The 18,116-nt window shown below is 42.5% G+C and overlaps 1 long non-coding RNA gene across 1 annotated transcript; it reads right to left on the minus strand.

The window, feature by feature from the left end:
* Positions 1-1,470: 1,470 nt before the first annotated feature.
* On the minus strand, positions 1,471-17,663 carry LOC310676964. Its single transcript, XR_014510821.1, has 3 exons — positions 17,603-17,663; positions 17,043-17,129; positions 1,471-1,502 (listed from the first exon to the last, which is right to left on the minus strand). It is a non-coding gene; the product is annotated as an uncharacterized lncRNA (long non-coding RNA).
* Positions 17,664-18,116: the final 453 nt, after the last annotated feature.

An 18,116-nucleotide genomic window follows, 5' to 3' on the forward strand; every position in this document is an offset into this window, starting at 1 on the left:
AGGAGTCGTCTTCTTCTTTGGCAATGACTCGTAGCCAAGTAAGATTGTCTTCCATGAACACTGTCTTAACAGTGAGTCGTAAGTGACTGTGGAGGCCAATTCTGGATCCACATGTCCTTCCACAGTGGAGACATAGGTTTCCAGGCAGGAGTTGATCACTGTGAGGGTTTGCCAAGTGTGCCTTCCTCTTAATACGTTTGTCCCTTTTGTCCTGAGTTCAAGCGTCTTCAAAGCCCATGACACCTTTGGTAAAGGCTGTTCTCCAACTGGAGCCCTCGCAGGCCAGTGTTTCCCAGTTGTCAGTGTTTATACTACATTTTTTTAGATTTGCCTTGAGACAGTCTTTAAACCTCTTTTGTTGACCACCAGCATTACGCTTTCCATTTTTAAGTTTGGAATAAAGTAGTTGCTTTGGAAGATGATAATCAGGCATCCACACAACATGACCAGTCCACAAAGTTGATGTTGAAGAATCATTGCTTCAACACTGGTGATCTTTGCTTCTTCCAGTACACTGATATTAGTTCGCCTGCCTTCCCAAGTGATGTGTAAAATTTTTCGGAAACACCGTTGATGGACTCTTTCGAGGAGTTCGAGGTGCCGTTTATAAGTGAACCATGTTTCACAAGCATATAGTAAGGTTGGTAGTACAATAGCTTTGTAAACAAGCATTTTGTTTCCCTGTGAATGTCCTCAAACACTCTGCACTTCAATCAGGAGAAAGCCACACTCGCAGAGCTCAGGCGATGCTGGATTTCGACATCAATGTTGGTCCTTGTGGAAAGATAACTGCCTAGGTAGAGAAGTGATCAACATTTTCCAACATTACACCATTGAGTTGGATTTGTGGCGCTGCCAAATGCATTGCTCTCCTTTCCTTTTGACCATGTCAGCAAGGCTGAGCAGGGCCATCTTTAGCATATGCAGTGCCAGGGAGCAAACATCCTCTCAGTGCCCCAAAGTTAGTTTAAGGTAAAGGTAAAGGGACCCCTGACCATTAGGTCCAGTCATGACTGACTCTGGGGTTGTGGTGCTCATCTCGCTTTATTGGCCGAGGGAGCCGGTGTACAGCTTCCGGGTCATGTAACCAGCATGACTAAGCCACTTCTGGCGAACCAGAGCAGCGCACGGAAATGCCGTTTACCTTCCCACCAGAGTGGTACCTACTTATCTACTTGCACTTTGACATGCTTTCGAACTGCTAGGTTGGCAGGACCAGGGACCAAGCAATGGGATCTCACCCCATTGTGGGGTTTCGAACCGACCTTCTGATCGGCAAGTCCTAGGCTCTGTGGTTTAACCCACAGCGCCACCCGTGTCCCTATAAATTTAGTTTAGCCACCCCCAAATTAATTTTTATTGAGCTTTTTTGGGAGGGGGGAATTGCTCACCTGTAACAATGATGCAAGCAACCATGTGCTTTTTGCCACAGGTACCTGCTGAGTGCTGAAGTCCTATCCCAATTAGTTGGGCTCGGCAGGCGCAACATTGGGATTGCAATCCTGAAGCAAAGTACACACAGATGAACTCTATTTAAGGGCATTTTTTGTGCACGACTGATTTCAAGATACCGTCCTTAATTTGTAAATGTTTTGCACACTTCACAAGAACTAAATCTAACAAGTGAACAGTTGTGGAAATTTTATGAGTATAAATGGTGCCTGGAGTGCACCTATTCAACATGTCAGTCAGCCAACCAGGACCCTCCCCAGGATATTCTATTCCATCCTTTCCACAAGGCTCCCCACCCCCCAGTTTTTTCCCCAGCACTCCATCGTCATTCAGGAGAGCACAAAGTATGCTCAACTTTAGGTTATTCACCTTAGTGGGTTCCCCTACTAAACTTTTTGGTTCTTCTGCTAAAGTTGTTGTGCCATTTTGGGATTGAAACTTGGAGACTTAGTGAGTGGTTATCTGTAGGATACAACCACTATTGCTTGCTTTTTATTTCTCACCTTGAACATAACACTGTTCATTCTCTTCTTTTGACTGATTAACCATTTGTCTAGGGCTTCTCACAAGACAGAGAAAAGGAATGTATAATTTAATTTGGTATATGGGTACTAGAGGTTTGTCTAACTCAGTGTTCCATGTCTTAGCTGGTTTCCATGCCCCTGACTCCCAGAACCTACCAATCCCAAGGATTTTTATCCTATACTAATGCATCTTATTGCATTCTCATGCACACTTACTTACTGAGTGAGAATAAATCCCACTCCAATCAGTGGAACACACTTCTGAATAAACATGATCAGCCTGCACAAATACTGCACATGCATACAGAGCACATTTTAAATAGTTGCTATACATGGTGTCATTCATTAATGAATTGCTCCAGAGCAGCATCCTGAAAAAAAGAGGCAAAGGGGATTTTAAGGCACATGCCCAGAACAACATTTTTAAAAATGCAGCTAAGGCTCTGTTTGTACAGTAGAGATTGTCTAATCCTTGGCATAATCTTAATACTAAAAATGTAACCACAACATCACATGAGACGTGCAGTCGGTTTAGACATAATGTGGAACTCAACCCCAAATAAATATGAACACAAGATTTGGCAAGCCTTAAATGCTGCTGCAGCTAACTAGAATTGTATCCCAAATTGTTGGTGGCATGAATAAATATGAGGTTAACTGTACTAAGGGAGATATTTTACAATGTGATCCTGTATGTATCCATGCCCTTCAGCATTCCTCTGACTCTCCCCAACTGACCCTCCTCGACACACACACCCATTTTGTCCCTCCACACACAGAGCATTTCCTATCAAAAGAAAGGCAGGTACCACCACTAGAGAAAGTACATAAAGAGGTACCGCTGTGGTGGAAAAGTAGATGGCATCTCTGTGCACTCTGGCACATATCATGGTTTCCCATTACAGCAGAAGCGAGTCGTGGCCACATGACTCAGAAACCTGTCTGTGGACAAACGCCGGCTCCCTCGGCCTGAAGCGAGATGAGCGCCACACCCCATAGTCGCCTTTCACTGGACTTAACCATCTAGGGGTCATTTACCTTTACCTTTGCCTTTACCTTACACCAACAGGACACAGCACACCTTCCACCATTCTGAGAAAACCCCTTGATCTGATCTTTATTTTATTCTTTGATAGATTTACAAAAGCAAGAACACACAGCAATAAATAAATTTTAAAAAGGGGCAAGATGAGGTGCAGATGCACAAAGACTCATTGCGCTCTGCTGTGCTCCCCCTTCCTTTGCTCCCAGGGCAGCCCTGCCTTCTGCCTGCCTCTCAGAGCTTGTGTGTCATGTGGAGCTGGGCCTTTATGGGGGCAGCCTCTCCTCTACTGTCCAGCAACAGCTATGAGCTGCCCAAGGGGGGAAGCTGGAAGCAGCAGCCATGGAGAGGCCATACAGAGGCCATGGGATACTCCCTCACCGCTGCCCCCACTTGGTACAAGTGATACCTCATCCTCCACCCCAAGCTCAATGGTGGCAGCACTGGCAGGGGAAATAGGGACATTCTGGGATCAAACCAAAAGCCAGGATGGCTTTCGTAATTCCAGGACTGTCCCTGGAAAATTGGGACAACTATCTACTCAGCAGGGCTTACTTTCAGGGACATGGCTATAAGAATACAGGCTAAATGGCAATATTGGCACATGACTAGTTAAAGGTAGATTTCAGAGTAAGGGTGGGTTATAATGGGAAATGTATTTTCTCCATTTCCTCTGTGGACAGTTTCTGAGCATGAAAGAATGAGCTGGGATGCAGAATGGAAGCAATGATGGACAACCTCAGGGAAGAAAATGGGATATGGGACCCAATATTAAATGACTATATACTCCGGAAAGGTCTATAAAATTTCAACACTATTTGAGCTAGGTAGAGTGATTTTACAGAAATATTATGACTGTTGGCAGCCAATAGCACTTGCATCCAAATCACTGTCAGATGCAGAAACCAGATATGCACAAATTGAGAAGGAGATGTTGGAAATATTACCTGAGCATGAATGATTTAATCAATACATTTATGGCCAGAAACTGGCTTTGGAATCAGACCACAAACCATTTATTGCATTGCTTAGGAAACCACTGAGTGTGTGTGTTTTATAGATTTATAAAATGATGCTCTAACACTAAAAAAGATGACTAGATTCTGACCTACGTGCCAGCTAAATTTATGCATCTTCTGGACACACACTGGAAGCAGGAAAAAGAAGGACTGCTGGAGCACATGAAAAAGTCCCATATATACAAAGACATGTTGATTCTTGCTTTCCCTGTGGATCCTGCCATTTGAGACAGTCACCTTGCCTTGCCTCATAGGTGGGTTGGTGCTGCATGGGCATGTGAAAGGCTCAGTGGATAGCTGCATCCTTTATAACAGAGGTGGGGAATGTTCCAAATGTTCCTAAACTACAACTCCTATCATCCTTGCATCCCATCATCATTATTATTGCCATTGACCATGCTTGCTGGGGCTGATGGAAGTGGCAGTTCAGCAATATCTGTTGCGCCACAGTTTCTCTACCCCACTTTATAATAATGAAGGTTCCATTTTTAAAAATACAGTGGTACCTCGGGTTACAAACACCTTGGATTACAAACACTTTGGGTTACAGACTCCGCTAAGCCGGAAGTAGTACCTCGGTTAAGAACTTAACCTCAGGATGAAAACAGAAATTGCGTGGTGGCAGCAGGAGGCCCCATTAGCTAAAAAGGTACCTCAGGTTAGGAACATTTTCAGGTTAAGAACGGACCTCCGGAACGAATGAAGTTCATAACCAGAGGTACCACTGCACAACCTAGAAAGATTAATAATTGGGGCCGTAATCATGCACACATTAACCTGGGAGTAAACTGCATAGAATTCAAGGGGATTTAATTCTGAGTAAACATGCAAAGGATTACCGTGCAAGATTTCTAGAACAGACAGATTTCTAGAAAAAGATTGCTGGAGTAATGGGTGCAATGTCAAAGACAGGAGTTCCATGTTGCTTGTTAGTATACACAGGACCACTGACTGATAAATTTCAGGGATAAATGAGTGTTTCTGGAAAAATGACCAGTTTACAGTATTTCTATCATTTACTCTGACTTGGCTATAAATATCCCAAACAAGCTGTGTGGCACAATTATAACTGGCATTTAATTCAAAATTGCAAGGCTAATTGAGTACGTAAATCTGATAAATGTCTAATTGTTATTCACATTTCCTTTATTTACCAATAAAAGGCATTTCATCCTGGTTGCTTAAAATTACCAGTAAAGGTCAACATTTGCCAAATGTCAGGTTTTTACTGTAAAGTATGCAAAATGGAAATAAGAAAATGATGCTTCCAACTGGTTAGTTCATGAAAGTATGTGCTGCTGTCTTGTCTTTTGCTCACTTTTATGAGCAAGGCAGAAACCTGCTGCCTTCTCTCTGCAGAAGGCCGGGTGCAAAATCATTTCCCCCTCCACCCATTCTGCTGCTGCAGAGAAGGGCCATCCAATTTCTCTACTCCTTTCAACTGTCCCAGATTATTCCAGGTGGCCCAAACTGAATCCAGACCCAGAGCTATCTGGGGCTATCTCAATCCACCCTAGTGATATCCTGATGTGGTCCAGGAGCTGGCATTTTGCCAGAGCCAGTGCACAGCCCTACTTTCTGATGCAGAATTCCTATGTTTCAAATTGCGGGTAGCCAACATGCTGACCTTCAGGTGATACTGGACTGAAAATGGCATAATGACAGGAGTTGAAATCCATCAACATCTAAGGGACACCACATTGGCCACCATTGCCATAACTAAGAAATAAAGCTTGTTAAAACAGACGCTTTGGGTTGCACGATTTCAGATTGCACACTGCGCCGAACCCGGAAGTACTGGAACGGGTTACTTCTAGGTTTTGGCGCTTATGCGTCCGCAGAAGCACCGAATCGCGACCCACGCGTGTGCAGATGCAGCGGTGCGGGTTGTGAACCCTGTGGGTTGCGAATGTGCTTCCCGCACGAATAACGTTCACACCTGAGCGTCCACTGTATTATATTAAATTCTTCTTGCTGTATCTATTAGTATTTTTCCACTAGGATCAGTTTTGTGTTTATTTCTTTCATTCTTGGTCAACTGTGTTTCATGGGAGGAAATGTCACATTTCTATAATACTGCCAAGGTATTTCTCTGACAGCTTTTATTATTTGTTCTACATGGGGGAATCTTAGTGCTTTAATAACCAAAGCCTGTGGATTGTGTTTTAAAAGTGTAGCAGAGAAGAATACCCTCTGGGTTATTCCAAGTTCAGAAGGTTTTTCAAATATTGCTGAAATAAAAAAAGTCTCTGGAAAAGAATTGGTCAATGGTTTCTGCTCCCTGGGGGACATGAATATCCTAAAACGATTTCCCCCCTTTTCAGCTTTATCTAAGGGGGTTCTTTCTCTTATACTACAGTATATTATAGCCTCCATCCAGTATTCTCTAATATGTAGTCTGAAGATTGTTCACTCCCTCATGTATAGTTTTTTTTCTTTTCTTTTCCAAAAATAAGTTCTGAGAATATAGTATAATGCATTTTATTTTATTGAATAGCTGTTCTAAAAATCCTAGTGTTTATCTACTTTCCAAAAGCCAGAGGTTTGGGCTAATCCTAAAGATGTAGGATGGGCACAATAGGCCTATTTTTCACTCCACCAGGCACCTCCATTCTTCAACAACATTATGTCAGAAGAGGCAGATGGTTAAATCTCTTCCCCTTTCCTCCCATCATTATCTGCTAGCACTCATTTTCTCAACATTTGAGAAAAGTTAAGGCCAGTAGCATGTCTTTGACATCCATCTCCACCAGAGCCAGAGTTTGTTTGAAAGGAAGAGAAGCCCAACAGAAAGGGGTTGCCTCTAAATATTGCTTGTGAAAAATAAGTAATGCACAAAAACAGAACACATTAGAGTAAATGTGTGCTATAACCGGCTATCTACAGATAAACTGGATTCAAACTATCAGAGTGAGATGTACAAACAAATACAAATACCTTTATTAGCATTATGAGTTAAAGCATATCAAAACACTAGGATAAATTTAAAAGGGACAGGAGTTAGGCTGTTGAGGATCACAAGGTACTTGATTGTTCTGCTTCATCTTGTCTGTTCCCTAGAGGGATGAATAATTAAGAACCCTTTCGGCTAAGATGGAGATTAAAAAGGACGCCACTGGGGCAGTAACGTCCTTGTCCCTATCCACTAGGAGGAACCTCATTTGGCTTTCTCTTGGAGCCATGGGGCGCAGGTCCAACATCTTGCTCAGCATCTGTTTGCAGAGTCTGCTGTGCAAAGGGCAGTCCAAAAGAATATGGTCCAGTGAATCTGGTACTCTCTGATTACAGGCAAACAGGTGAGATTGATAAGGAATTTGCAAGTATCTACCTGTGGTCACTGGGAAGGGGAAAGCATTTAGTCTTGCTACCATAAAAGCTCTTCGTTGGAAAGGAAGTAGTAGGTCTTTTAGGTGATTGGCACAAATTCTGTCTGTTGTCCAGACATTGCTATGTATGTTCCTTAATTATCTAAGGAATGAGAAGTTCTAGGAGCAGCACTTGTTTATCTTGGGAAGAACCAATCTCTGAAAACTAGAGAGGAGTGAATCAGTTAATTTTGGTCTCTCTCAGTTTCTTATCTTACCAGTCTTAGTTTAGTTATTCAAATTTCCACATCAGTTCATGATTTTTTATTTTTTTTTAAAGAAGCTGTCATAAAACTCCATCAGTATTTTAGTGCAAAATGCTCCTAATATACAGATTTTTTTGCCTGGAATTTTGCCAAATATACAATTTTTTTGCATAAAGTTTCCCCTACTGCTGTTTTCAGTAATATATGCATATTTATGCACACCATACCCTAGAATGCCTTTTTTTTTGTATACATTACTTGGCTGTATAACCGCCTTGTAAAATGTAGTTAAGTGCACATTTTGAAGGTTCCCTGTGTTTCAGTTCATGTATTGTTTTAGAAAGTGTGAATTAGGTTTGACTTTGAATGCTTTTGGAATTGAATAACTCCCCCATTCCTGGAAACATTGTGCTTTGCTTACGTAATACAGTATTGGGGTTTATTTATAACTGTATAAGCCTGTAGTGGCAAAAGGGACGCGGGTGGCGCTGTGGGTAAAAGCCTCAGCGCCTAGGGCTTGCCGATCGAAAGGTCGGCGATTCAAATCCCCGCGGCGGGGTGCGCTCCCGTTGTTCGGTCCCAGCGCCTGCCAATCTAGCAGTTTGAAAGCACTCCCGGGTGCAAGTAGATAAATAGGGACCGCTTACTAGTGGGAAGGTAAATGGTGTTTCCGTGTGCGGCTCTGGCTCGCCAGAGCAGCGATGTCACGCTGGCCACGTGACCCGGAAGTGTCTCCGGACAGCGCTGGCCCCCGGCCTCTTGAGTGAGATGGGCGCACAACCCTAGAGTCTGTCAAGACTGGCCTGAATGGGCAGGGGTACCTTTACCTTTACCTTTAAGCCTGTAGTGGGCAGTGTTCTCGAAGCTACCACCATGAGTTTGACCAAACTGCAGGAGGCCGTGGAAGACAGGAGTGCCTGGCCAGTAGTGGCTAGTGAGGCAGTGTGGATGGGGCTCTGTTGCTCCTCCAGGTTCCCAACTCAGTGGGTCAATGATGCTTACCAAGAGTGAAGGGACGGCAAGGCAGCAGGTCCTTAGAATTGTGCATGCACAGTGAGGACACTGTGTCAGGTGTATTGGATTGGCCCTGCTGGAGCAACCACAAAATATCAAACTCCTGCTGCCTTGCCCTTGTCCCCCTTGCTAAGCACCAGTGACCTGCTGTGCTGGGAAGCCAGGAGAGAAGCAGAACCCACCCCCTACAATTGCCACACCAGCAGCTACTGGTATAAACTGACCACAGATGAAGCCAAAGCACTACTAAAAGGAGCATATCTACTGCTCTGCATCATATTCCCAAGAAAGGCTAGGCAAAACACATAAAAAATGCCTTCTGTAACTGAAATTTCTTCATTTTTTTTTTTACATGAGGAGAGACCTGAATTACATTGTTCCTAGCTAGCGTGGAATAGGTTATACAGTGGTACCTCGGGTTAAGAATTTAATTTGTTCTGGAGATCTGTTCTTAACCTGAGGTACCACTTTAACGAATGGGGCTTCCTGCTGCCACCGCGCCGCCAAAGCACAATTTCTGTTCTCATCCTGAAGCAAAATTCTTACCCCGAGGTACTACTTCTAGGTCAGCTGAGTCTGTAACCTGCAGCGTCTGTAACCTGAGGTACTACTGTACAAATGTCCTAGCTCTTTTGAGTTCTTCCCATTAGGGTTCATCCACAGTTACCTTTTGCACTGCACTTTCTAGGAACACACCTGAGGTTTAAAGTTCTATGCTTGCGCATATTTCTGCCCCCTCCCCCTGCTGCTTTCCTTGGGAAAATCTGCTCATTAATGCAGATTTTGGAATGTATGTTGGAACATACAACAAGTCTGCCTGAATCCATAGAACAGCCAAGGAAGACCCAGCTATTTCTTGACTACTGGGAAAACACTGACTAACCATTCTGGGCCATTAGCCAACCAATTTGCCTGACAGAAGGTATGGTCAGGCTGGCAAGTTAGGCCAGCATCCATAACAATACATGCCGCTCATGGTGAAATAGGGAATGGTGGCATAAAACATACTAAATATACCCTCTCAAACACTAACCAGATGGAAAATGGTCTTGCCTGTACTCAATTACTTTTTGATACAGTCAAATTCAAAATCAACAAAAGGAGAGCGAGGGGTAGGGAGAGAGACAGGCAGAGAGAAGGATCACATGAATGAGGGCAGATGGAGTTGGGCACAACAGCAACCATAGTAGCCAAATACGAGGGCTGAGCTTTTAACGAAGCTTTTCACAAAACAGCTTGGCCCTGGGAAAGAGGCATCCATTCCGGTGACCCTTCAGGAGCACACAATGTTTCCTTCCTTTGTGGCAACAATGTTCCGTTCTTTCAAAATCAGCCACTTTAAAGGACAAAATTACTGCATTCTGTGCAGTGCGATTTCCCCTCTATCTAGGCAAATGAGGCAGCAAAAATTATGCTGTGCATAATGTGGCCAACTGCCTCCTTTAAAATTACTGTTTCTTTGGCAAAGGAGAACAAGAACACAGTTTTTTAGCAAAAGGCATTTTTGCCCTCCCTCCTGGGGGTTTTATCTTTGAAGAAAACTTTGCATGCACATTACCCAAAATGTAAGCTTTCATGATGAAAAAAGAATCTCATGAAAATTCAGCAAAACCCTATGAAATAACGAGTTCTCTGTTGTCTTCCAGGCACACTTGAAAACCCATGCTTTGGCCTACAGATCTCCAAAGGTCTTGGGATTTACATACCATAGATCAGGGGTGAGAAACATCTGTGGTTTTACAGATGTTGGAGTCCAACTTTCATCATTCCCACGCTACAGTGAAAGCAGGATGCTAGGCCAGATGGACATTGGCCTAATCCAGCCAATGACTCTTCTTACATTCTTATAGAGTTGAGGTCTCACAACAACTGGAGGGCCACAAGTCCCAGCCCCTAACATAGAGGCTTTCTGTTCCACTGTGTCTTGCCAAGATCTTTAAGAGCATCCAAAAAACCCTGCATTGGTATTTAAAGTTAACCATGGTAAAACAGCTGCAGGTACATATAGAAACCCTCTTTTGGACATTCAGGCTCCTCCTCCTGAATATACTATTGATGAGGAAGAATAGATGCACACACAAGCATACACACTTAGGCATGTTGCAGATGTGCCAATGAGCAAGCTGTACATGGATTCACTGAATAACCACTTGTCAATCCCTTTTATGTCTCTCTCTCTCTCTCTCTCTCTCTCTCACACACACACACACACACACACACGGAACAATGAGAGCAAAATCATAGGAACTGATTTATATTGGGTCTAGGAACATGTTGAGAGAGCAGAAAGACATTAAACTCTTCAGATCTGTGCCTTTTCCCTATTCAGCCCACTTTAGACCTTACTGACATAAGAATGCTGATATTGCTTTAGTATTGAGAAGCAGGTATCTGACATCAGATTTCCCTCTCTAAAGTAAATGATTTCTCTTTGACCATGGATAGGAAGATTACTCCCCCACCCCCCAAGGACCATATGATTTTAAAAATAATAGTTGTGGGGGTGGTTTAAATAAAAAATGAGCAACAAGGATATATACTTATATCTTTATTTGCCGAATTAATTTCCCTTCCATTTTCTGTATATTCCCAAGCATCACAGCTAATTAGTTTAGTGATAAAAGTACAGAGCTAGTTTATTTTAAAGCCAAATCTTGGAAGAAAAAGAGCTTGATGAAGTCCCCAAGCTTGCAAATACTTCTGCAAAAGATTTATTTTACCACTTTGAGGAAGACTATTGAAATTAATATTACTGCTTGGTGTAATGAAAATATGAATGCAACTAATAAATGCTGGAATATATGGCCTCAGAACTGTTTATTCCACAGTTTCAGCCCAGGGTGTGATTGTTTTCATCAAATAATGGTTTCTGATTAATATTTTTGGCAACTTTCCCCCAAGTTGTAGCTGACTAATACAAATGAATTATTTAATGAAATGAGAACAAAACTAATCACATAAACCACATAATAAATACTGTATAAATTTAACTAGATCTAGTAACTAATCAGCCTGAATAGAAATCAATACAAATAAATAATAGAGTTTTCATTTTTATTTGTTATTAGAAATTAATATGAATCTTGTGGTATGTTGCAAAGGAATTAATGCATTTTTTCCCTCTCGTATTTCTAATGAATGGGATGAAGCAAAGATAACCACCTACAATAAATAGCTCAATGCATATACATGGATCTGATACAAGTGAACACCATTTGCATACCCACCAACATTTCTCTGATGAAAATAGGGATGTCCCATTCCATAATGATAATTTTACTTTTTATACCCCACACATTTCATTGGGTTGCCCCAGTCACTCTAGGCAGCTTTCAACATATATAAAAACATAATAAAACATTACACATTTTTTGAAAACCTTCCCTATACAGGATTGCCTTCAGACAGCTCAGGGGTTGGATAACTCCATACCCTCCAACATTTCTCCAATGAAAATAGGGACATCCTAAGGAAAAGTGGGACATTCTGGGATCAAATCAGAAACCGGGATGGCTTCTTTTAATCAGGGACATCCTGGGAAAACGGACACTTTGAGGGTCTGCATTTGTGGTTCTCCACACCTAAGGGCCAAATTAGGTGGTACGTGGGAGATCCATGGGAGATCCATGGGAGATTCTGAGGTTTTGGTTTTAACTTTAAAGAAGCCGCCTGCAAGGTAGGTGAGTAGAGGACTCATTAACCCTTTGTGACTGTACTGTTTTCCAGTCTAAGATTGCATTCCTAACCCCACTTGTGTGTAAGACCCAATGAACTCAAAAGGACTTCTGAGTTGGCATGGTTTGGATTGCACTGTTCATCAGGCAGAACTAGCTACAAGAAGCATTAGGACCAGAACTACGGTGTGTGGGACTGTGATGGCCTGGGAATCCGATTCAGAGGCTGAACCGGAGGAATCCCAGCAGGCACAGGAGTCCCTGCCTCCAGGGCCGGCTGAACTGGGGCAGGGCCTTCATTCTGAAGCACCTGCACCTGTGCCGGATCCTCAGGAGCAGGCACCAGGTGAATCCAGTCTGGCTCCGGAGGTGGTTGAGGACTCAGTGCCTACAGGTGAGTCTCCCCCTGGGTCCAGTAACCCTTCAGCCTCTCCTGAACTGCAGAGGCTCAGGGCAGAGAGGCAGAGGGAACTGGTTTCTCCCAGGAGGAGTGCTCACCTTAAGGCCAGGAGAGGCGGGTCTCCTGGGGGCCGGGGCCGCCCCTGGCCTCAGAGAAGATAAAGGCCAGTCAGCAGGGTCCCAGGTTGTGGGAGCAACGTCGTTGAAGAGCTGTTTCGGCCAGCACCCAGTCCGGTTCCCCCAGAGTTCCTGTCCTTGCCCGGCTCCTCACTGTGGACCCTGCTTCGCCCGTGGAGGACTGTCTGCCGACACTCGACTCAGGTCCTGGACCTCGCCCCACGGTAACCTCCCCTCTGGACCAGCACAGGGACACTGCACAAACTTTACCCTTTCCCCTCCACACCTTCCTCAACTGATATTTGCTTCAGAGAGAAGACATCTTTGGCACTTGTAAGAGCTTCTCACTCATAGCAAAATGTAGCTTTAAGTGGGTGAAGGGGTGGTCATTCTCTCTGTGTATGTAGGCAAGTTATATTCTCTTTTTAATCAGACTGGGCAGGAGGTCTTGATGGACCACCAGCAGTGGTAGGATATTAATATTAGTACTGTGACTGCAAAGTAAGGAGCTCATTCTGCAGTTTGTGGTGTGTGTGTGTGTGTGTTTTTTTTAAGTAGACTAATATTTTCCTCCTCTTCCTCATTTTATTTGTATTCTGCTTTCAATAGTCAAAGCCATGCTCAAGGTGGCTTTGCAACATGCAAACGATTTGCATAATTAGAAAAGTAGTCATAAACAATAAATAACACATCAAAAAGTACACAACAAAATTATTTTTTATATTTTAGGATTTATATAAATTAAAATGCAAAAAATAATCTCAATAACAGGAACAACAGCAGCAAAAACCCCTAAACAATACCCCAGCCCAAGGGTCTGTTCAGCAGTCTCAGCTTTTGTAGCTTGCATCCAGTCAGGATCTCATCCTCCCTGACCAGGTGGGAAAACACAAGGAAAGCAGGGGGCAGATCTTCCAGGAATTAAAGCCTGTACTTTATAAATGGTATGTGAGTTGCATTCAGTGTTTTGATTTGTAGCTTACTCCACTCTGGGATCATATGTTGAAAAGCAGGCTAACATGATTGCTACTGCTATAAATAGTTGAAAATAAATAACCTACAACCTAGTTTGGAAGCAAGTCAACAAAGCTTTCTATGACTATTCTTTGCAGCATGAAGAGCAGAGATGTGTGTTTATTCCCTATACTAATCCCCACAGCTTTCTTCTGTGCTGATGAAAGCCTTGTTCTGTCAAATCTAACATTTACCAATTAAGAGTGATTAAACAGAAATGAGAAGAAAAGATTAGCAAACAAAGTGCATCACTCAGCATCTCAAAAGCATAAGGAACTCAGTGGCAGGGGGAAAGAGAACTTGAGGATAAATACGGCATTCCACATTTGCAATACTCCATTTGCTGGCTCACTTGTGCTTCCGAGAGTGATTATTCATCATTTCTTTACCTATTAAGGCTCTAGCCCTTCATTAACTCCATGACCCAAGCAATACGTTTTGCACATGTCCTTACAACATTATCAGGATTTCTGTCTTGTTGACACACATTGCTTCAGTTGCTCACACAGTAAGCTTTTCGTTAGTTCAGATTCAACTATTAAGTGAGAGACCTCGACCTAGTAGCTAAAAGAGCAGAAATATTTTTTTTTCTTGTTGTCTGTTGTTGTTGTTCTATCTGGCTGATGAGTAAGCAAACATCACTACAGTTGTAACTGTGACCATAAAAAGTAAGGGAAAGGTAAAAAGTAGGCAACCATCGATAGTAATGGGCATTATTTATCCCAAAGCGGAGCCTTCTGGTTTGTTGTAGAGCCAATCTTGCGTCATATCTGATATCTCCTCAGAAAGTCAAAGATGACAATGTAGTCAGCAAAGCCCCAGTTGGGGCAACACTGTGATGACTGTGGAAACTATATAAAACACACAAATTGTATTCTTGATATTCGAAGAAAAGGGAGGAATTTGTCATTTTGACAAATGGCTTCCAGGGAACTGAGATGACACTCAACGGAGTTCTGCAGCAGGGCTCCATGGACACTGAAGGGTTGGCCGCTTGTGGATTCACTTGAACTTTGCTTGCTGCAGCTGGTGCTCCTAAGAGCCCCACAGTGGTAGTGGTGGAGGCAGAGGCAGCGTGAGCAGTGGGAATGGTGGCATCCCTGGCTTGGCTCGCATTGTAGGGAAGAAGGTGCAGCTCCACTCCACCCTCCACAATAAGAAGCTGGCCAAACTGGGCCTAGTCCAGCTCCATGCTCCATTTGGCACTTGGCCTCCTCCATCCCCTCAATATTGAGGGGTGAGTCCCCTGCTAAACAATATTGAGGGGAGCAAAGATGCCTCAGCCCTAAGGCGTTGGTGCCTATGCCTCTGACCGCACAGCTCAGTTTGTAATCATTGCAGGGTTTGTTTTTGTTTTTAGTGTGTGTGTGTTTGTTTTTTTAAATGATGCTGTTTCTAGGCTATCAGGTGTTCTTGGTTTTAGCATTAACTACAGTTAAACCAATGCCAGACTTCCAGTTAAGCTATGTAGACTATGGGTAGTCAACGTGGTATCCTCCAGATGTTATGGATTACAACTCTCGTCATCCCTGACCGTTATCCATACTGGCTGGGAGTGATTTACACCTTAGCCAGATGGAAATTTACATACATATCAATGTGAAAGCATAAACAGGGAAACAAAGCAAATTGTTTTGCAGCTGGAATTGTGACCTTCAAACCAAGCCCACGTAACATTACATTTAGAACTGAAAATAGTTTGAACCACGTTATCTGAAAATCTAAGTAAGAACCTCCACTAAACAGGAATACATTTTGAATTAATCTATTTTTTTGTTTTGTTTTAGATGCATGTAGAAATAGGCAATATGACATAATTTATAATGTATGATATTCTTCAAAGCACATGAGATTAAACCACACTTCCAATACAAACAATATTTTATCCTAGTTGCTGTGGTATGATTTTCTTCTACTGGTTTGGGGGGGAAATGTCAGGTATCCTGAGTTCTCTTATATTACTTGTTGCATTGTGTGAATGTCGCATAGTGTTATTTATTTTACTGAGAATGTGTGACTAACCCCCAAATATTCTGTTGAACACCTAGGGCATATATTTGTAAAGCAAAGAAGTAGAAATATTTCAGGTAAAATAGTTTGTGTGCAACACTGCCCAGTGAGGCTTGTAAGGAAAATCAATCACCTCATACATTAGGAATAGTTGTTCAAATCTGTCCACATACTTGCTATGTTTTATATGGTAATAAAAAGAGGAAAACAAAAGGTTCAGTAGTTTCCCACTGTTTATATATCAGCTGTCATCTGAACCAACAGAGAAAATGTTTAGCAAGATGCAGAAATATGCCAGGAATTTAGAGAACTCACTGAAATGAAACACGCTAGACAGTTTAAGTGGCTAAAAAGTACATAAACTGGCTGTAATCCCATTCCATTTGGGTCAGTTTCAGGCTATCCAAGGTGACCAATGGCTATTTGAATCAAGAGCATCATTTCTTTCATTCTACAAATCATATTTATGGTGGTCTGTATATTGCAACCTTCTGAATATGCCCTTATTTCTGGAAATCCCATGATACCCTTGCACCTGCAGGCAATGGTGTGGGGCAGGTGTGCTCATCTTCCCAGGTCACTGCTGCATCCTGGGATGGAGTGGGGGAGAAGAGAAGGAATGGTGAGGTGCTAACATATGCAGGAGCACTAGATTGGCTGAGCCAGGTGAGCAGAGCCAGCCCACCTTGTTGACTGCTAGTGTGTCCTCAGCTGGGTTTTCTTGTAAACACAAGAATGTGGAGAGGCTGCCTAATGACTGCCTAGAAGTTGTTTCAGTTTATGAAAGTGAGGTCTTCTTACTCTTAAAAAACAGTTTGTAATATTTCTTTTTAAAAGTAAAAGCAATGATTTCCTTTAAAAAGAAAGTAAGTTAGTGGTCTGATCTCATGTATTCAGTAGGCAATTGCATCCTCATCTTAACTGTGCTTCAGGAGAATACGTCATGAAGTAACTCCACCCATGAGGCTTTCAGAAAACCAAAGCAGTTGAGAGGTTACAGAATGCCCAATAAATGTTTAATGCAAATAAAAACACCCATATCCACCTTACAAAGATAAAGTAAGTTCAATTCTGCACTCATCAATGTTCTAAATTCCTTGTCGGTGACTGATCAATGCAAGTATGGGTGGGGTGTTGCTCTCCATTTCCTCAAAGTATGAAGTTCATGAAGTTTTAAGATAGTAGGAAATGTAAATGATACCTTACCATTTGTAGAAGTAAAGTATGTAATCCAGAGAATAGTTTGCAATTGCAATTTGCTCTGAACTGCAAAGACACAATGATTCTTCTGAACTGCGAACACAAGATTAGCATTAGAAATGGGGTTATGAGCTCTCAGTGTTGCATTGTGTGGCAAAGGAACATTCTGTCCTGGCCTTTAAACTTTTACCACTCAAGCAAATATGAACACCCCAAGTTAATGGTACCAATTTTGAGAAAGAAGAATTCTTTCTGGATATTTACATACAATTTATTGCAACTCCTTTGTCTAAATGGATGATTGTCTCCCATTTGAGGGGCAGCCATTAGGCTGCTCCAAAGATGAAGTTGACAAAGACCAAAACAGTGTGAGTGAAAGCAGGTCACAACTTTATGGATTACAAGATAAGCAAGGTTGGCATGACATTTCTGCATGGATCTGTTTTTCCTTTCAAACTTTCATTTGGATGTTTGAGAACACCCATCTCATGCTACCAACCCAGGCTTCATTCTTCTGATGATATCAGGGCCTTCTCTCCTCATCATTTATGTACCATCTCACTCACCTTCCAGGTGGACTGCTGAGTTCAAACAGACCAGTTGCTGCACCTGTTGTTGTTCACACAACACACACACAGCTACGCCACTTTGCAGAGTCACCCCAGTGGACCACTTGAATAAAGTTCATGAACTACTGGTGCTCCACAGACATCACTTGGGACCCTTGTATATATTGGGAGAAATTTGCTGTTGAATTTTCATTCGTTTTTTAAATTCACAAACTGATGTGGAAATGGTAGAGAACTGAATGTAAGATTGGAAAAATTAGAAACTAACATGGACAGATTTCCCCTAACTTGGAACCTGTGTTAATCTTGATTACATACACTGCAGTTCACACAAGAGTGGAGTTTATTGCGGTTCTGAACAGCAATAGTGCTCACAACCCAGGATATTGTGTTCTGCACTAGCTGCAGTTTCCATACTATCTCACAGAGCCTCACATAGACTACATTGCAAAAATTATTCTCTTTTGTTTTATTTTTGAAAGCCTTCTTCAAGGAGAAATGCAAGGGGGAA

Source organism: Podarcis tiliguerta, assembly GCF_965153285.1.
Source record: "Podarcis tiliguerta genome assembly, chromosome: 4".
NCBI lineage: Eukaryota > Metazoa > Chordata > Lepidosauria > Squamata > Lacertidae > Podarcis > Podarcis tiliguerta.